This window comes from Schistocerca gregaria, chromosome 2 (assembly GCF_023897955.1).
Source record: "Schistocerca gregaria isolate iqSchGreg1 chromosome 2, iqSchGreg1.2, whole genome shotgun sequence".
NCBI lineage: Eukaryota > Metazoa > Arthropoda > Insecta > Orthoptera > Acrididae > Schistocerca > Schistocerca gregaria.
Window position 1 is genome coordinate 545566793 of NC_064921.1, and position 17350 is coordinate 545584142.

A 17350-nucleotide genomic window follows, 5' to 3' on the forward strand; every position below is an offset into this window, starting at 1 on the left:
TAAACAAGTAACTTTAGCTCAATGTCTTCCCACATACTTTGCCACACTATAGTATTCTTTTTCTATCAGAATTTTTGTAGAGTCACAAGGAAAGTCTTCTCAGTTTGAGACATTGTAATTCTCTTGTCAACGTTTTGTTAATTTCATTCTGGAGCACAATTTTTTTTTTATTTTATTATAAATCATAGTATAGATGAAAGGTTGGAATGTTAGCTGGTATTTTGTTCCTGTTATTCCTTTTAATATTATACCATTTCTCATCTGTAATAATCTCACTGTCAGTGGGATGTTTAACTCTAAGTCACATTGTTTCCTTCACCATCTCATCAACATTGTGATTCGTTATATGTTTCTCTACAACAATACTTCCATAACTTCTCTTGGATTTGTATACTTCCCATTGCTGCACTTTATTTAACACTCTATTCATTGTCACCGCATACTCTAGAATCAGAGTGACAACATGTGTAAAATTCCTTGGAGTTCAGATGGATAATATGCTAAAGTAGAATCATCATGTAGATGAACTAACCAAGAAGCCCAACTCAGGAAGTTTTGCACTTAGGGGCATGTGTTGTCTTGAAGACCAGGGTTACAGCTTATTATGCAATATCTGGGACAGTGCAGGAAGATTAAGTGTAGCATTCCTTCAGCAGAAGTGAGCAGTAAGAATAATGCATAACATAGATAACTGAACATCTTTCAAAAGCCTCTTCAGATATCTTGGAATTCTTATACTCAGTTACCACTATATTTGGTCCTAAATGGTAATACAAAATGCAACTGGAGTTGAAATGTGATTTCTAAATCCAGGATAAGGATACAAAATTAATATTATGTAGCTTTTGCTCCTTGTTTGGGGTTCAAAATGGAGTTATAAAACCTAGTGCAAAGGTCTTTGATATGCTCTCATTAGTCATAAAGTAAGAAACTGAGAATCCTCACAAATTTAAAAGAAGATTTAAAAAGTATATTTCAGCCACTTCTTCTACAAACTTTCTCAATATCTACATCAAAGGATTGAAGATTCATGTCAATTACATGACAAATAGCATGTGTATCATAAACAGGCCTCTGTTGTTACAGTTGTAGATCTGGGGTGGCAGAAAAATGGGCCAATATGGGTATAGTGAAACAGGCTGAGGATTGTACTGTAAAACATTTTAAATCACAACAGCAACAACAAAAAAAACCTTGAGTATTGTAATTTCACAGACTGTTCATGTTTTGAAAACAAAGTCTTGTAGGTGGCCACCATTAAATATGTTGAAACTCAGATAATCTGTGACAACATTGTTCACAGCACATAAAACAGTTTCACAATTGTCTGTAGATGTCTAGCATACTCTATGTGTTCCAGGAACTTACAAGGGAAGTAATCACAGACGGATAAGTCAGAAGATTTGGAAGGCCACAAAGTGTCCCCATTCCTTGAAATGATATAATTACCAAATAATTTGTGCACTGCCACCACTGAATCTTGAACGCAATGAGATGTAACACCATCTTGCTGAAACTGACACCCATTTGAAGCTAACTGTTCAAGTTAATGTGTGAGGAATGTGACAACTGTGGCAGCATACTGCTGAGATGTTACTGTGGTTGCTCCTCCATGTTCATTCTCAAACAAGAAAGGGTCAGTTATATCCATTGAACAGACAGTGCACTACACTGTGACTTTGTGACTGTGTACTGGGTGTTGACGGAGTTCATGAGCATTATCCTCACACCACTAATGGCTGTTTTGTTTGTTGATATAATCACTGAGATGAAAATGTGCCTCCTCACCCATCCACAGCAAATTCTTAAATTTGTCCCTAATTTTACTCAACAGTTCAACAGATGGAGTCATTTGCTTTTCATTATCATTTTCATTTAAAGGTTGCACAACCTGCATCTTGTACAGTGCAACTTTGAAACATTCCATAAAATTTTGTGCACTGTATGACTGGACATTCACATTACTGCAGCAATTTGTTTTACAGTATGTCTACAACATTTTGCATCTGCTAATTCCTGTGAACAACAGCTTGTGGACCTTCCTGGCAATTTCAGTTTAAGTGTATTTTCTTTTTGCTTCAAAGTTTGTCACTCATAACCTGGGTGCATCTGACAGTGGTACAGGATCATTCCATCTAAGGTTGGAATGGCATTCCCTTCTAGTCGCCATCTTTGTAAAAGCTCTTCACAGGCACAGTAAGTTCAGGCCCACTCCAGCTATCCATCCAGCAAATGGTTTACCTACCTGATACATATGATCAACATTCAGTGTAGCCAATAATACCACTCCACTTTTGGAGATGAATTAAAACAGCTTGTTTCTCTGCCACACCCTGTACCTGTAGTTCTATGATTAATAATAATATGATTACATTGATCATAGGCACTCAGTTATTTTTGCCCTACTGCTTGCATTTTGAACAGAGAGAGGAGAGAGCCTTCACTGGCAAAAAAAAGTTCTGGTAATTAGAAATATTAGCCATGAAGGAGCATTGTTTAAAGTTTGAGTCACAAATGTTTATTGTAAGGGGCATTCAAAAAGAAATGAAGCAAAGGCTGTAAAATGAAAACTGCAGAATGGATTGCAATGGCCTATAAGAGCACTGAGGCCCCAAACTCACTGCTAGGTGGACCTTGGCACATGCTCACATAACAACAGAACAGGCACATGCACATGATGACTGTCTACTGCCCTCAGTAGTACCGACGGCAGAGTAACGGGCACTTCAAAAGAAGATCAAAGTGGAGTATCATGTTTCTTTACAACAGAAGAAAGCACAAAATGGAAAGTCATCAAAGAGTAGAACCAGAGAACACAGCATGTCCATTTCATTCCAACACTAAATCTGACCTCTGGGGCAAAGGCCCCACCATAACTGGCCAGTCAACAATAATGACTTTCGCTTCCTGGACAGTGGTATTGGTAATGGGTGTGGCATTGCACATCATGCATCATCAGCCAACGATATCCATCCTTCCTTGAATCCCTTGTGCCGTGCCTAGACACTTGCAATGGACATGCCAGGCACTCCATACACTTGTGCCATTCTCCAGTGTATTTCCATTCTCCACATTCCTTCCACTGTAAGGAAGCACACTATACCACAATGATCTGAGAGCAGTGAATGGTTGAAGTGTGCACATGCTCACCCTGTTGTCATATGGATGGGTGACAACATCTCTCTAGTGATGAGTTTGGGGCCACCTCAGCACTCTTACCTGTACAGTGACCACACTAAAGGCATTAGCATTATGATCCAGAGCAGTGAATGGTTGAAGTGTGCACATGCTCACCCTGTTGTCATATGGATGGGTGACAACATCTCTCTAGTGATGAGTTTGGGGCCACCTCAGCACTCTTACCTGTACAGTGACCACACTAAAGGCATTAGCATTATGATCCCTTCAGCAGTTTTCACTTTATGGCCTCTGGCTTGTTTCTTTTTGCATTCCCCTTGTACTAAAAATATGCAAATATGATAACAGAAAGTCTTTGGTGGAATATAAATAATGAAAGGAGCAAAGGTGACCACTCACTGAAAACTTGTGGTGTTGAGAAGATAATAGACAGATGAACGAGATGGAAAATTTAGCTAAGGTTTTAGATCAGTCCTTCTTAACAGCTAACAAAATACAAACACACGCATATATACCTTCATGGGTATGTTGTTCCAACTGATTACATTGTACTGACACTGCAGGAAGGAGGGCTGAGCTTGGTGTAATACACTTCTTTTTTTTTTAATTTGATGCCGTATTTGTCATTCAGAATGTACAAGAAAAATTTATGCTCATTAAAGTCTGAAGTCCTAGACAAAATATTCCCTGGAATAAGACAATAGAAACAATAAGAACAGTTTGAATGGCATGAAGGTCATATCAGAGAGTGCTCTGGGTGGTAAAATAAACTGTGTCCTCAGTGTTACAGAGATTTTAGGAATGCATACAAAGAAAAAATACTGCAGGCTGGATTTAAGCCCTTGGACAGGTATATAAATCAGCAAATAGATATAAATGTGTGGGAAGTTCTGTATAAGATGGTAATCGAAAAGATTAAGCATTCACTTAAACTTGTGCTAGTAAATGGCAGGTTGTAATGTTACATGCAGCCAACTGTTCTTGAATAATAGGTAAAATAGTAAATTTTTATATCTAAAATGCTTGTGTTATACTGCATATTTCACTTGACTTAGCCTATAAGCTGGGGTGACAAAAGTCATGGGATAGTGATATGCACATATACAGAAGGCAGTAGAATTGTGTACACAATGTATGTTAATTTACTTTGAATGCAGAAAGGTGGTTGGAACTTGAGACATAAGACATTCCAATTTGGAAATCATTTGGGAATTCGATATACCAAGATCCACAATGTCAATAGTGTGTCAAGGATACCTCTCCACAGACAACGCAGTGGCCAACAGCCTTCACTTAATGATCGAGAGCAGCGGTATTTGCATAGAGTTATCAGTGCTGAAAAATATGTAACACTGCCTGAAATAATCACAGAAATCAGTGTGTGATGTACGATGAATGTATCCATTAGCACAGTGTGGCAAAATTTGGTGTTAATGGGCTATGGCAGCAGATGACTGACATGACTGCCTTTGCTAACAGCATAACATAACTTGCAGTGCCTCTCTGGGCTCAAGACCATAATGGTTGGACCCTAAATGACTGCAAAACTGTGGCCTGGCCAGATAAGTCCTGATATCAGTTATGAAGAGCTGATAGTAGGCTTCAAGTGTGGTGCAGACCTCACGAAGCCATGGACCCAAGTTGTCAACAAAGCACAGTGCAAGCTGGTGATGGCTCCAAAATGGTGTGGGCTGTGTTCACATGAAATGGATTGTGTCCTCTTGTCAAACTGAACTGATCATTGACTGGAAATGGTTATTTTTGGCTACCTGGAGACCACTTGCAGCCAGTCATGGACTTAATGCTCTCAAACAATGATGAAGTTTTTATGGATGAAAATGCACCATGTCACTTGGCTACAATTGTTCATGATTTGTTTGAAGAACATCCTGGACAGTTTGAGCAAATGCTTTGGACATTCACATAGTCCAACATAATCCCATCAAACATTTATGGGACATAATCAAGAGGTCAATTTGTACACAAACCTGCACTGGTAACACTTTTATAGTTACAGCAGCATGACTCAATATTTTTGCAACAACTTGTTGAGTCTATGCCATGCTGAATTGTTGCTCTACGCTGGAGGAAATGAGGTTCGACATGATATTAGCAGGTATCCCATGACTTTTGTCACCTCAGTGTTATACTAGTACCCTCTTTGTACAACATGCAATCTGCAGCAACAAATACAAAATCAAATCAAACCTACTTTAATGTCATATATTAAAAACAAAGATTCCAAGACTTACCAAGCGGGAAAGTGCCGGTAGATAGGCATAATGAATAAAACACACAAACACACACACAGAATTTCGAGCTTTCACAACCGGCGGCTGCTTCGTCAGGAAAGAGGGAAGGAAAAGGAAAGATGAAAGGATGTGGGTTTTAAGGGAGAGGGTAAGGAGTCATTCCAATCCCGGGAGCGGAAAGACTTACCTTAGGGGGAAAAAAGGATAGGTATATACTCGTGCCCACACACACACACACACACACACACACACACACACACATATCCATCCATACATACACAGAAACAAGCAGACATATTTAAAGGCAAAGAGTATGGGCAGAGATGTAAGTCAAGGCAGAAGTGTGGAGGCAAAGACGATGTTGAATGACAGGTGAGGTATGAGTGGCGGCAACTTGAAATTAGCGGAGATGGAGGCCTGGTGGATAATGAGAAGAGAGGATATATTGAAGGGCAAGTTCCCATCTCCGGAGTTCAGATAGGTTGGTGTTGGTGGGAAGTATCCAGATAACTTGGACAGTGTAACACTGTGCCAAGATGTGCAGGCCGTGCACCAAGGCATGTTTAGCCACAGGGTGATCCTCATTACCAACAAACACTGTCTGCCTTTGTCCATTCATGCGAATAGACAGTTTGTTGCTGGTCATTCCCTCATAGAAAGCGTCACAGTGTAGGCAGGTCAGTTGACATCTTCATGATCTGGACTCACAGTGAAGAACAACTCCAGAATTTCCTCTCCAACCTCAACTCCTTTGGTTCCATCAGATTCACCTGGTCCTACTCCAAATCCCATGCCACTTTCCTTGACGTTGACCTCCATCTGTCCAATGGCCAGCTTCAAACATCTGTCCACATCAAACCCACCAACAAGCAACAGTACGTCCATTATGACAGCTGCCACCCATTCCATATCAAACGGCCCCTTCCCTACAGCCTAGGCCTTCGTGGCAAAGGAATCTGCTCCAGTCCTGAATCCCTGGACCATTACACCAACAACCTGAAAACAGCTTTCGCATCCCGCAACTACCCTCCCGACCTAGTACAGAAGCAGATAACCAGAGCCACTTCCTCATCCCCTCAAATCCAGAACCTCTCACAGAAGAACCCCAAAGGTGCCCCATTTGTGACAGGACACTTCCCGGGACTGGATCAGACTCTGAATGTGGCTCTCCAGCAGGGATACGACTTCCTAAAATCCTGCCCCAAAATGAGATCCATCCTTCATGAAATCCTCCCCACTCCACCAAGAGTGTCTTTCCGCTGTCCACCTAACCTTCATAACCTCTTGGTTCATCCCTATGAAATCCCCAAACCACCTTCCCTACCCTCTGGCTCCTACCCTTGCAACCGACCCCGGTGTAAAACCTGTCCTATGCACCCTCCCACCACCACCTACTCCAGTCCTGTAACCCGGACGGTGTACACGATCAAAGGCAGATCCACGTGTGAAAGCACCCACGTGATTAACCAACTGACCTGCCTACACTGTGACGCTTTCTATGTGGGAATGACCAGCAACAAACTGTCCATTCGCATGAATGGACAAAGGCAGACAGTGTTTGTTGGTAATGAGGATCACCCTGTGGCTAAACATGCCTTGGTGCACGGCCAGCACATCTTGGCACACTGTTACACCATCTGAGTTATCTGGATACTTCGCACCAACACCAACCTATCCGAACTCCGGAGATGGGAACTTGCCCTTCAATATATCCTCTCTTCTCATTATCCACCAGGCCTCAATCTCCGCTAATTTCAAGTTGTCGCCACTCATACCTCACCTGTCATTCAGCATCATCTTTGCCTCCACACTTCCGCCTTGACTTACATCTCTGCCCATACTCTTTGCCTTTAAATATGTCTGCTTGTGTCTGTGTATGTATGGATGGATATGTGTGTGTGTGTGTGTGTGTGTGTGTGCATATGTGTGTGTGTGGGCGAGTATATACCTATCCTTTTTTCCCCCTAAGGTAAGTCTTTCCGCTCCCGGGATTGGAATGACTCCGTACCCTCTCCCTTAAAACCCACATCCTTTCATCTTTCCTTTTCCTTCCCTCTTTCCTGACGAAGCAGCCGCCGGTTGCGAAAGCTCGAAATTCTATAAGTGTGTTTGTGTGTTTTATTCATTGTGCCTATCTACCGGCGCTTTCCCACTTGGTAAGTCTTGGAATCTTTGTTTTTAATATATTTTTCCCATGTGGAAGTTTCTTTCTATATTACCTACTTTAATGTCAATCACATGAAAGGGAGATGACACAATGACAACAGGATAGTAAGATTCAGATGAATACCTGCTGGACCCATTGCTGTCAGAATATGAAAAGGAGAAAGGTAGCAGTACATAAGAGAAATTAAAGGGAAAGATAAATGAGTTCCACAAAGCTATTTGTTAGTCTTCACATTTTTACAAGACGAAATGGATATAGCAATTATCAAACAAACAAAACAAACTTATTGTGGTACTAATGACCTGTAGTCTGAATTGAATTAACAAATTAAAGACAATAATAATGACCTGTAGTCTGAAATACATTACCAAATTAAAGACCAAATAGTACCTAACCTTACCCATCAATGAAATGAATATTTGATTCAGTGCAGGGTACCAAACATCTGGAAAGAGGCAGAGGTGATCATTATTAAAAAGTGTTGTAATGTTATCGAGACACAATATCAGAAATAACACCAACCTAGTTTTATTCTGCTTCCACATTAAGATATCCACAATAACACTGAATAAAGTATAGAACAGTACAAAGTCTCAAACTATAGGACACATCAATATACAATCTTGTAAATGACCAAACAATAAGCAAGTAAATGTATGTGAGGCTGAGGGCCCAGCATACTGGGCTTGTATTGAGCTGTTGTACACAAGGCACAGCACTTGCTGTGGCATCTATCCAGGTTGCAAGGCAACCTCTCTAAGCCAGCTGTAGAGACACTTGGATCACATGCTGTTTGAGTACATGCTCTCACACTGTAAGGCTTCAACACTGCTTCACCCTTGGGGTCAAGTGTTCACTGTGGAGTTGTCCATGTCGTCATCACTCAGTGATAACTGCTGGAGAAGGTGTCATATTGTCACAAGAAAATATGGTCTTCAATGATGTGGAGAAGCATGGTGCCCACTCCCCTGTAAGAGGCTGTAAGGGAAAATTGGTGATAATGCTGCTGTATCATTATTTACATCTGGGCAGGTACTCAGTGATGGAAGCAGCAGAGGCAGCCTGGCATTGACTATTCTGCCTGGCAGCACACTGGGCAAAGACAGCACCAGAGCCAGAGGAGTCATGGACCGGGCTGCAGGGGATGGCGTGGATGGTGGAGGTGACCATGGGGTGGACAGCTCTCCAGTGTGTGGTCAGTCACCCATGGATTGAGCTGGTCATAGTATTGTGACACCAAGCCATCAGAGCTACACACAACGCAGAGACAGTGGCCTTTGCAGTGATGGATGACTACTGGTATCCACTTTGGGTGCCATGCAAACCCACAGGCCCAGACGAAGGAGCCCAGATGGAATTGCTGCAAGGCAGGCACCAGCAGGTGACCAGGCATTAGCCAGAGCAGATGAAGCAGTGTGTAGAGCTGGTGGCCACGAAGCAGCTCTGACGAGCTACAGTCATTGAATGGAGTGAACCAATATGAACTCAGGAACCTATTGAGGGCTTCCTTGGGAGAACATTGAGTAACATTTTTTTTTTTTTAATCTGGTTTTGAATATATGGGCCAGATGCTCTGCCTCTCCATTGGACTGAGGATGAAAGAGAGGCACTGTAACATGGCTAATGCTACTCTTTGTACAAAAATCATCAAAATCCTGGGAAACAAACTGTGGGCCATTGTCCTTCACATTCATATATGGCAGCCATTCTAAGGAAAAACCCATGACCACATGAGGAAATATTGAGAAAGCATGAAGTACCACAAGCCAAAAGGAGTTGAGGAACTGACCTACAAAATCAACATGAATATGCTTCCTGGGGCACTAGAGGGGGCTGGGACAGTGAAAGAAAGATGAATGGTGCCACTTGATGTGTGGTACACTGCAGGCAGAGTCTCATTGTTGATATCCAGCCAAAACAAGTGTCAGTGGGCCAGCAATTCAGAACAAGAAACACTGCGATGGGCCAGTGGAGAAGGTGGATGAAGTCTCAATACAATGTGGATGAAATCACAACCCTGGACACCAGTTTTTTAGTAGCCAGCAGTAACACACCATCAGGAACTGAGAGGTGATGACAGAGAGCATAATAATTACAAAAAGGATCCCACGTTCAGCCTGGTGGTTTATCTGGCCAGACACAGTGGATGAACTGATCAACATCATGTAACACAGGAGTGGCCATGAAAGCCACTGAAATTCGAGAACTTGTAATGGGAAAACCACCCATAATGTTTTGGGCTTCATCATCTAAATGGAAACATAACACTTCACCTGATCAGAAGCTGGATTGGGGTCAATGGGCGCGCACACGTACTATCTACAGTCGCTTGTGCAAGACTGCAGGCTGTGCCTGTATCTGACAAAAGCAGCAATTTAGGGTGAATAGTGGGGTCAAGGAGCATGCCTGGGGTGGAGAGGGGCAGGGATGCCTGGGTAGGGTTGGGGTAAGATGTGCTGCTGTGGGAACTAGCAGGGAAGTTGTGGGGACAGGATATGGTTGTTGGGTCTGAGTCAGGAGGCTGTGCTGGGAGAGGGGGATGGGAAGAGGAGAGACGTAGAGCAGAGGAAAAGAATGGGAGGTGCATTGGATGTAAAGAAAGCATGTGTAGGACTGGAATGGAAGCAGACAATGGGGTGGAGGACAGGGACTATTAAAGGCTGAGGCCAGTAGAGTTATGAGGATAAAGGATTTGTTGTAGGGAGAGTTTCCATCTGCACAGTTCAGAAAAGCTGGTGTTGGTAGGAAGGATCCAGATAGTGCAGGCTGTGAAGCAGTCCATGGAGTGAAGTACAAAGTTTTGCTTTTTCTGCAACTGGGTGGTCCAGCTGTCTCTTGTGATGGTCATTTGTGTCGACAGACAGCTTGTTAGTTGTGATCCCACGTAAAAAGCAGTACAGTGGTTGCAGCTTATTTTGCATATCACATGGCCTCTTTCACAGGTAGTCCTGCCTTTGACTAGCAGTCTAGCAATTTGCCATTTCCATATTGTTCTCTATCTGTCCTCCTCCTCTATATCTTTTTCTTTTCATTAATTCTGTTTCTTTTTTTAAGTAGTGAACTTGTGCAAAGTGAGAATTAATGCACTGTGGCTCTCAATAATAATAATAATAATAATAATAATAATAATAATAATAATCCAGACTGAAATTTTCACTCTGCAATAGACTGTGCACTGATATGAAACTTCCTGGCAGACTGAAACTGTGTGCTGGTCCAAGACTCGAACTTGGGTCCTTTGGCTTTCATGAGCAACTGTTCTAGCAAATAAACTACCCAAGTGCAAGTGGTTAAATAGCTCAGTTCGTAGAGGGCTTTCCTGAAAAAGGCCAAGGTCTCTAGTTCGAGTCTTTGTCCAGCACACTTTTCTAATATGCCTGGAAATTTCAGTAGCAATAATAAAACTAATGGTGAAACATGGCCAGGCATAGCTTACAGTGTGCATGTCATATGTAACAACAGAAACTAATAAATAAATAACATCACCAATCTTAAACTGCCAGCTTCCACTGCTGAAAATATGTCTCTTTTCTTTGCTAGTGGATTTTTGACTATGATTAGCCTTTTGGCTAAATATGATGGAGAGAATGCAGTGATAAGTTTTTTTGTGGTAGCCACAAAGCTGGATATAACACTGGAATTTTCATTTGATACCTAAATCCTTTTTATCAGTTTTCCATTTAAACTCTTTGTTTGTTGACAACTCTATCAACTCTTCCTGCCAAGATTGTTCTGGTGTTTGTAGGTTCAAGTAAGGTCCTAGTACCCAACTGCAACACTCATGTTAAGACCACTCTGAAATCTATTTTTAAAATTCTCTTTGTGTGTTCCTTGAACAACAAAAAGGAAAATGATATTATGAAGATAGCTGTTCTGATAACATGTAAGTAAAATTTAGCCATATTTATAATGTATCTAATGCATTAAGCACATGGCAAATGATGAACTAGCTTTGCAACAGGTAATGTCAAATCTTCTTCACCTTTTGAGTCTTCAAAGAGTTCTTCAGTTCTCTCACTTTCTAATCCAGCAACTCATTTAACTTATTTGTCACATTTTCAAATACACAATAAGTACATAATATAATGTACCATTATCTTCTTGCAAAATGTGGAATATTTGTTAAATGATATTTACAATTATTTTTCGAAAGATTCATTCTATTATTTTTTGTAATGAAACTTTCTAGTGCATTCTTGTAAGTATTACTCTTTTAATTTGTTTGACACATTTTCAAATACACAGGAAGTAGGTAATATAATGTACCCATATCTTCTTGCACTAGAGGGTGATATTTCTAAAAGATATTTACAGTTATTTTTGAAAGTTTAATTACATGATTTTTTGTAATGAAACTTTTTAGAGCATTCTTGTAAGACTACTCTTTTAGTTTGCTAGCTGCATTTTCAAATACTCAAGAAGTAGACAATATAATGTACCCATATCTTCTTGCAATAAGGGGTGATATTGCTTAAAAGATATTTACAATTATTTTTTGAAAGATTCATTCTGATTTTTGTGTAAAGAAAATTTTTAGTGCCTTCTTGTAAGTATAATCCAGTGAGGCTATTAAGTATTTCCTAAAATTGTCTCAGATCAAATACATCCCCTCAGATATCTTCAATGCCCACTAGCTGTCATTACTCCCTCATCAGAAACATTCATGAAATTTGAAACTAGTAGCTATTTAATCTAATCGAGAAATCAGCAGGTTTTTTTTAGGTAAAAGTAGTCCTGCTAATTTTACTGTAATAAATTTAGTGAGAAGAACCACACAGAGTTGTAACAGCTTTATTTTAGTTATAAAATGTAGATGAGGATGGTCACAACTGAAATTTATTAGAGGCTCTGAGAAGCAGACAGATGCACAAAAATGATGGAAGTTCTCCTTCAGGAAGCAGACGTGGTTATGAGCATGGAAGTTGGTGACTGTTAACTCTGAAGGACAACTTGTTTGAAACGTAAATAGTCTTTTGTCTTTTCTATGCTTGTTGTTTTCTGTGCCCTCCTTACTTTGTGGGTGGCAGTTTATCCTCACTTACATACTATATCCACTTTGGATTTCCTTTTAAGTAAAAAGTATAATAAAGCTGTCACCAACCCAAAGGTTGATTTTAATGCTCACAGTGCTTTACTAGGCTAGGGGAACTATAGTTTAACATGGACCCCAAACTATGGTGCAACTTAGTAATGGTAAAGAGTAGATTGAAGTTTAAGATAATTGTCCCAAAGAATTAATGTGGAAAAAAGTGGGATACTGAAATAATGAGTAATTATGAAGCGCATTTAAAGATCACTAAGTCAGCAGATAGTGTTGTAGTAAATACTATAATAGGCAGTTCAGTTAAGTAGGAGTTGTTGTTGTTGTTGTTGTTGTCTTCAGTCCTGAGACTGGTTTGGTGCAGCTCTCCATGCTACTCGATCCTGTGCAAGCTTCTTCATCTCCCAGTACCTACTGCAACCTACATCCTTCTGTATTTGTTTAGTGTATTCATCTCTTGGTCTCCCTCTGCGATTTTTTCCCTCCACACTGCCCTCCAATACTAAATTGGTGAGCCCTTGATGCCTCAGAACATGTCCTACCAACCGATCCCTTCTTCTAGTCAAGTTGTGCCACAAACTTCTCTGCTCCCCAATCCTATTCAATACCTCCTCATTAGTTATATGATCTACCCATCTAATCTTCAGCATTCTTCTGTAGCACCACATCTCAAAAGCTTCTATTCTCTTCTTGTCCAAACTAGTTATCATCCATGTTTCACTCCCATACATGTCTACACTCCATACAAATACTTTCAGAAATGACTTCCTGACACTTAAATCTATTCTTGATGTTAATAAATTTCTCTTCTTCAGAAATGCTTTCCTTGCCATTGCCAGTCTACATTTTATATCCTCTCTACTTTGACCATCATCAGTTATTTTGCTCCCCAAATAGCAAAACTCCTTTACTACTTTAAGCATACCATTTCCTAATCTAATTCCCTCAGCATCACCCGCCTTAATTCGACTATATTCCATTATCCTTGTTGTGCTTTTGTTGATGTTCATCTTATATCCTCCTTTCAAGACACTATCCATTCCATTCAACTGCTCTTCTAAGTCCTTTGCTGTCTCTGACAGAATTAGAATGTCATCGGCGAACCTCAAAGTTTTTATTTCTTCCACCCGGATTTTAATACCTACTCTGAATTTTTTTTTTTTTTGTTTCCTTCACTGCTTGCTCAATATACAGGTTGAATAACATCGGGGAGAGGCTACAACCCTGTCTCACTCCCTTACCAACAACTGCTTCCCTTTCATGTCCCTCGACTCTTATAACTGCCATCTGGTTTCTGTAGAAATTGTAAATAGCCTTTTGCTCCCTGTATTTTACCCCTGCCACCTTTAGAATTTGAAAGAGAGTATTCCAGTCAACATTGTTAAAAGCTTTCTCTAAGGCTACAAATGCTAGAAACGTAGGTTTGCCTTTCCTTAATCTTTCTTCTAAGATAAGTCTTAAGGGTCAGTATTGCCTCAAGTGTTCCAGTGTTTCTACGGAATCCAAACTGATCTTCCCCGAGGTCGGCTTCTACTAGTTTTTCCATTCGTCTGTAAAGAATTCATGTTAGTATTTTGCAGCTGTGGCTTATTAAACTGATTGTTCAGTAATTTTCACATCTGTCAACACCTGCTTTCTTTGGGATTGAAATTATTATATTCTTCTTGAAGTCTGAAGGTATTTCGCCTGTATCAAATATCTTGCTCACCAGATGGTAGAGTTTAAGCAGGACTGGCTCTCCCAAGGCCGTCAGTAGTTCCAATGGAATGTTGTCTACTCCCAGGGCCTTGTTTCAACTCAGGTCTTTCAGTGCTATGTCAAACTTTTCACGCAATATCATATCTCCCATTTCGTCTTCATCTACATCCTCTTCCATTTCCATAATATTGTCCTCAAGTACATCGCCCTTGTATAGACCCTCTATATACTCCTTCTACCTTTCTGCTTTTCCTTCTTTGCTTAGAACTGGGTTTCCATCTGAGCTCTTGATGTTCATACACGTGGTTCTCTTATCTCCAAAGGTCTCTTTAATTTTCCTCTAGGCAGAATCTATATTACCCCTAGTGAGATAAGCCTCTACATCCTTACATTTGTCCTCTAGTCATCCCTGCTTAGCCATTTTGCACTTCCTGTCGATCTCATTTTTGAGACGTTTGTATTCCTTTTTGCCTGCTTCATTTACTGCATTTTTATATTTACTCCTTTCATCAATTAAATTCAATATTTCTTCTGCTACCCAGGGATTTCTACTGGCCCTCATCTTCTTACCTACTTGATCCTCTGCTACCTACACTACCTCATCCCTCAAAGCTACCCATTCTTCTTCTACTGTATTTCTTTCTCCCATTCTTGTCAATTGTTCCCTTATGCTCTCCCTGAAACTCTGTTCAACCTCTGGTTTAGTCAGTTTATCCAGGTCCCATCTCCTTAAATTACCATCTTTTTTCTGTTTCTTCAGTTTTAATCTACAGTTCATAACCAATAGATTGTGGTCAGAGTCCACATCTGCCCCTAGAAATGTCTTACAATTTAAAACCTGGTTCCTAAATCTCTGTCTTACCATTATACGAGGGTCAGTCAAAAAGTAATGCCTCCTATTTTTTTTCTACGTTTAATTGTCAGGAAATTTAAATGCAATTACATAGGTTGAAAACCACAACATTGAGGATCATTTTGTCATTTTTCAATGTAATCTCCGCCCATCTCTACAGTTTTGGTCCATCTTTGAACAAGGGCATGTATCCCGGCACGGTAAAAATCACAGCTCTGCTTCCTAAGCCATTGACGCACGGATGTTTTGACGGCCTCCTCATCTTCAAAATGAATCCCACGATGAGCTTCTTTTAGTGGCCCGAACAGATGGAAGTCTGATGGTGCCAGGTCAGGGCTGTATGGGGGATGAGGCAAAACTTCCCATCCAATTTTGACAATCTCGTCAGAGGTGTGACGACTGGTGTGTGGTCTTGCATTGTCATGCAAAAGAAGAACATCTGCCATTGATTTTGTTGGGCGAACTCGCTGAAGATGTGCTTTAAGTTTTTTGAGGGTTGTGACGTATTGAACAGAATTTATTGTGCATCCCTGCTCCAAAAAATCAACCAGAATCACACCCTCTGTATCCCAGAAAACTGTTGCCATAACTTTCCCTGCCGATCGCACAGTTTTGAATTTTTTCTTCCTCGGCGAGCTTGTGTGACGCCACTCCATTGACTGCCTCTTTGATTCGGGTTCAAAAAAATGCACCCATGTTTCGTCCCCGGTCACAATTTTTTTCAGAAACTCATCTCCCTCCAAACGGAAGCGCTGCAAGTGTTGGGAGGCTATTGTTTTCCTTGCCTCTTTATTCTGATCGGTTAACATTCTTGGAACCCACCGTGCACAAACTTTTGAGTACCCCAATTGTTTAATAATCGTGATCACACTGCCTTTACTAAGAGAAATAATGCGACACACTTCATCTGCAGTCACCCGACGGTCACCACGAATGATGTAATCAACTTGCTGAATGTTGTGTGGAGTCACTGCACTCACTGGCCTGCCGCTCCGCTTTTCGTCAGTCAACGGTGTTTGCCCTTCAGCTTCCTTACAACGACGAACCCATCGTCTAACAGTGCTGACATCCACTGTCACAACACCATACACCTTCTTCAGTCTTTCATGAATGCGTATGGGCGTTTCACCTTCTGCATTCAAGAATTCAATCACACAACGCTGTCTCAAATGAACATCGATGTCGGCCATCTTACAAACTTCTGCTGTGCTGCCACCTGTTGACACAGAAAGTTACTACTGCAGTGGATTGCAGAGGAAGGTTTGAGGAATGGCGCCAAATTCAAATTTTTCACTTAACTTAATTTTTTTAAGTAGAAAAAAAATGGGAGGCATTACTTTTTGACCGACCCTCGTATAATCTATCTGAAACCTGTCAGTATCTCCAGGCTTCTTCCATGTATACAACCTTCTTTTATGATTCCTGGACCAAGTGTTAGCTATGATTAAGTTGTGCCCTGAGCAAAATTCTACCAGACGGTTTCCTCTTACATTTCTTACCCCCAATCCATATTCACCTACTACGTTTCTTTCTCTCCCTTTTCCTACTGATGAATTCCAGTCACCAATGACTATTAAATTTTCGTCTCCCTTCAATATCTGAATAATTTCTTTTATTTCATCATAAATTTCTTCAATTTCTTTATCATCTTCAGAACTTGTTGGCATATAAACTTGTACTACTGTGGTAGGTGTGGGCTTTGTATCTATCTTGGCCACAATAATGCATTCACTATGCTGTTTGTAGTAGCTTACCCGCATTCCTATTTTCCTATTCATGATTAAACCTGCTCCTGCATTACCCCTATTTGATTTTGTGTTTATAACCCTGTATTCACCTGACCAGAAGTCTTGTTCCTCCTGCCACTGAACTTCACTAATTCCCACTATATCTAATTTTAACCTATCGATTTCCCTTTTTAAATTTTGCTAACCTACCTGCCCGATTAAGGGATCTGACATTCCACGCTCCGATCGGTAGAACGCCAGTTTTTTTTCTCCAGATAACAACGTCCTTCTGAGTAGTCCCCGCCTGGAGATCCGAATGGGGGACTATTTTACCTCCAGAATATTTTACCCAAGAGGACGCCATTATCGTTTAACCATACAGTAAAGCTGCATGCCCTCGGGAAAAATTACGGCTGTAGTTTCCCCTTGCTTTCAGCCGTTTGCAGTACCAGCACAGCAAGGCCATTTTGGTTA

At 40.8% G+C, this 17350-nt stretch overlaps 1 protein-coding gene across 1 annotated transcript in view; it reads left to right on the forward strand.

The window, feature by feature from the left end:
• The window catches only part of LOC126331737 (nose resistant to fluoxetine protein 6-like), a 242767-nt gene that overhangs the window by 184402 nt on the left and 41015 nt on the right, over positions 1–17350 (forward strand). The window lies entirely within an intron of this gene.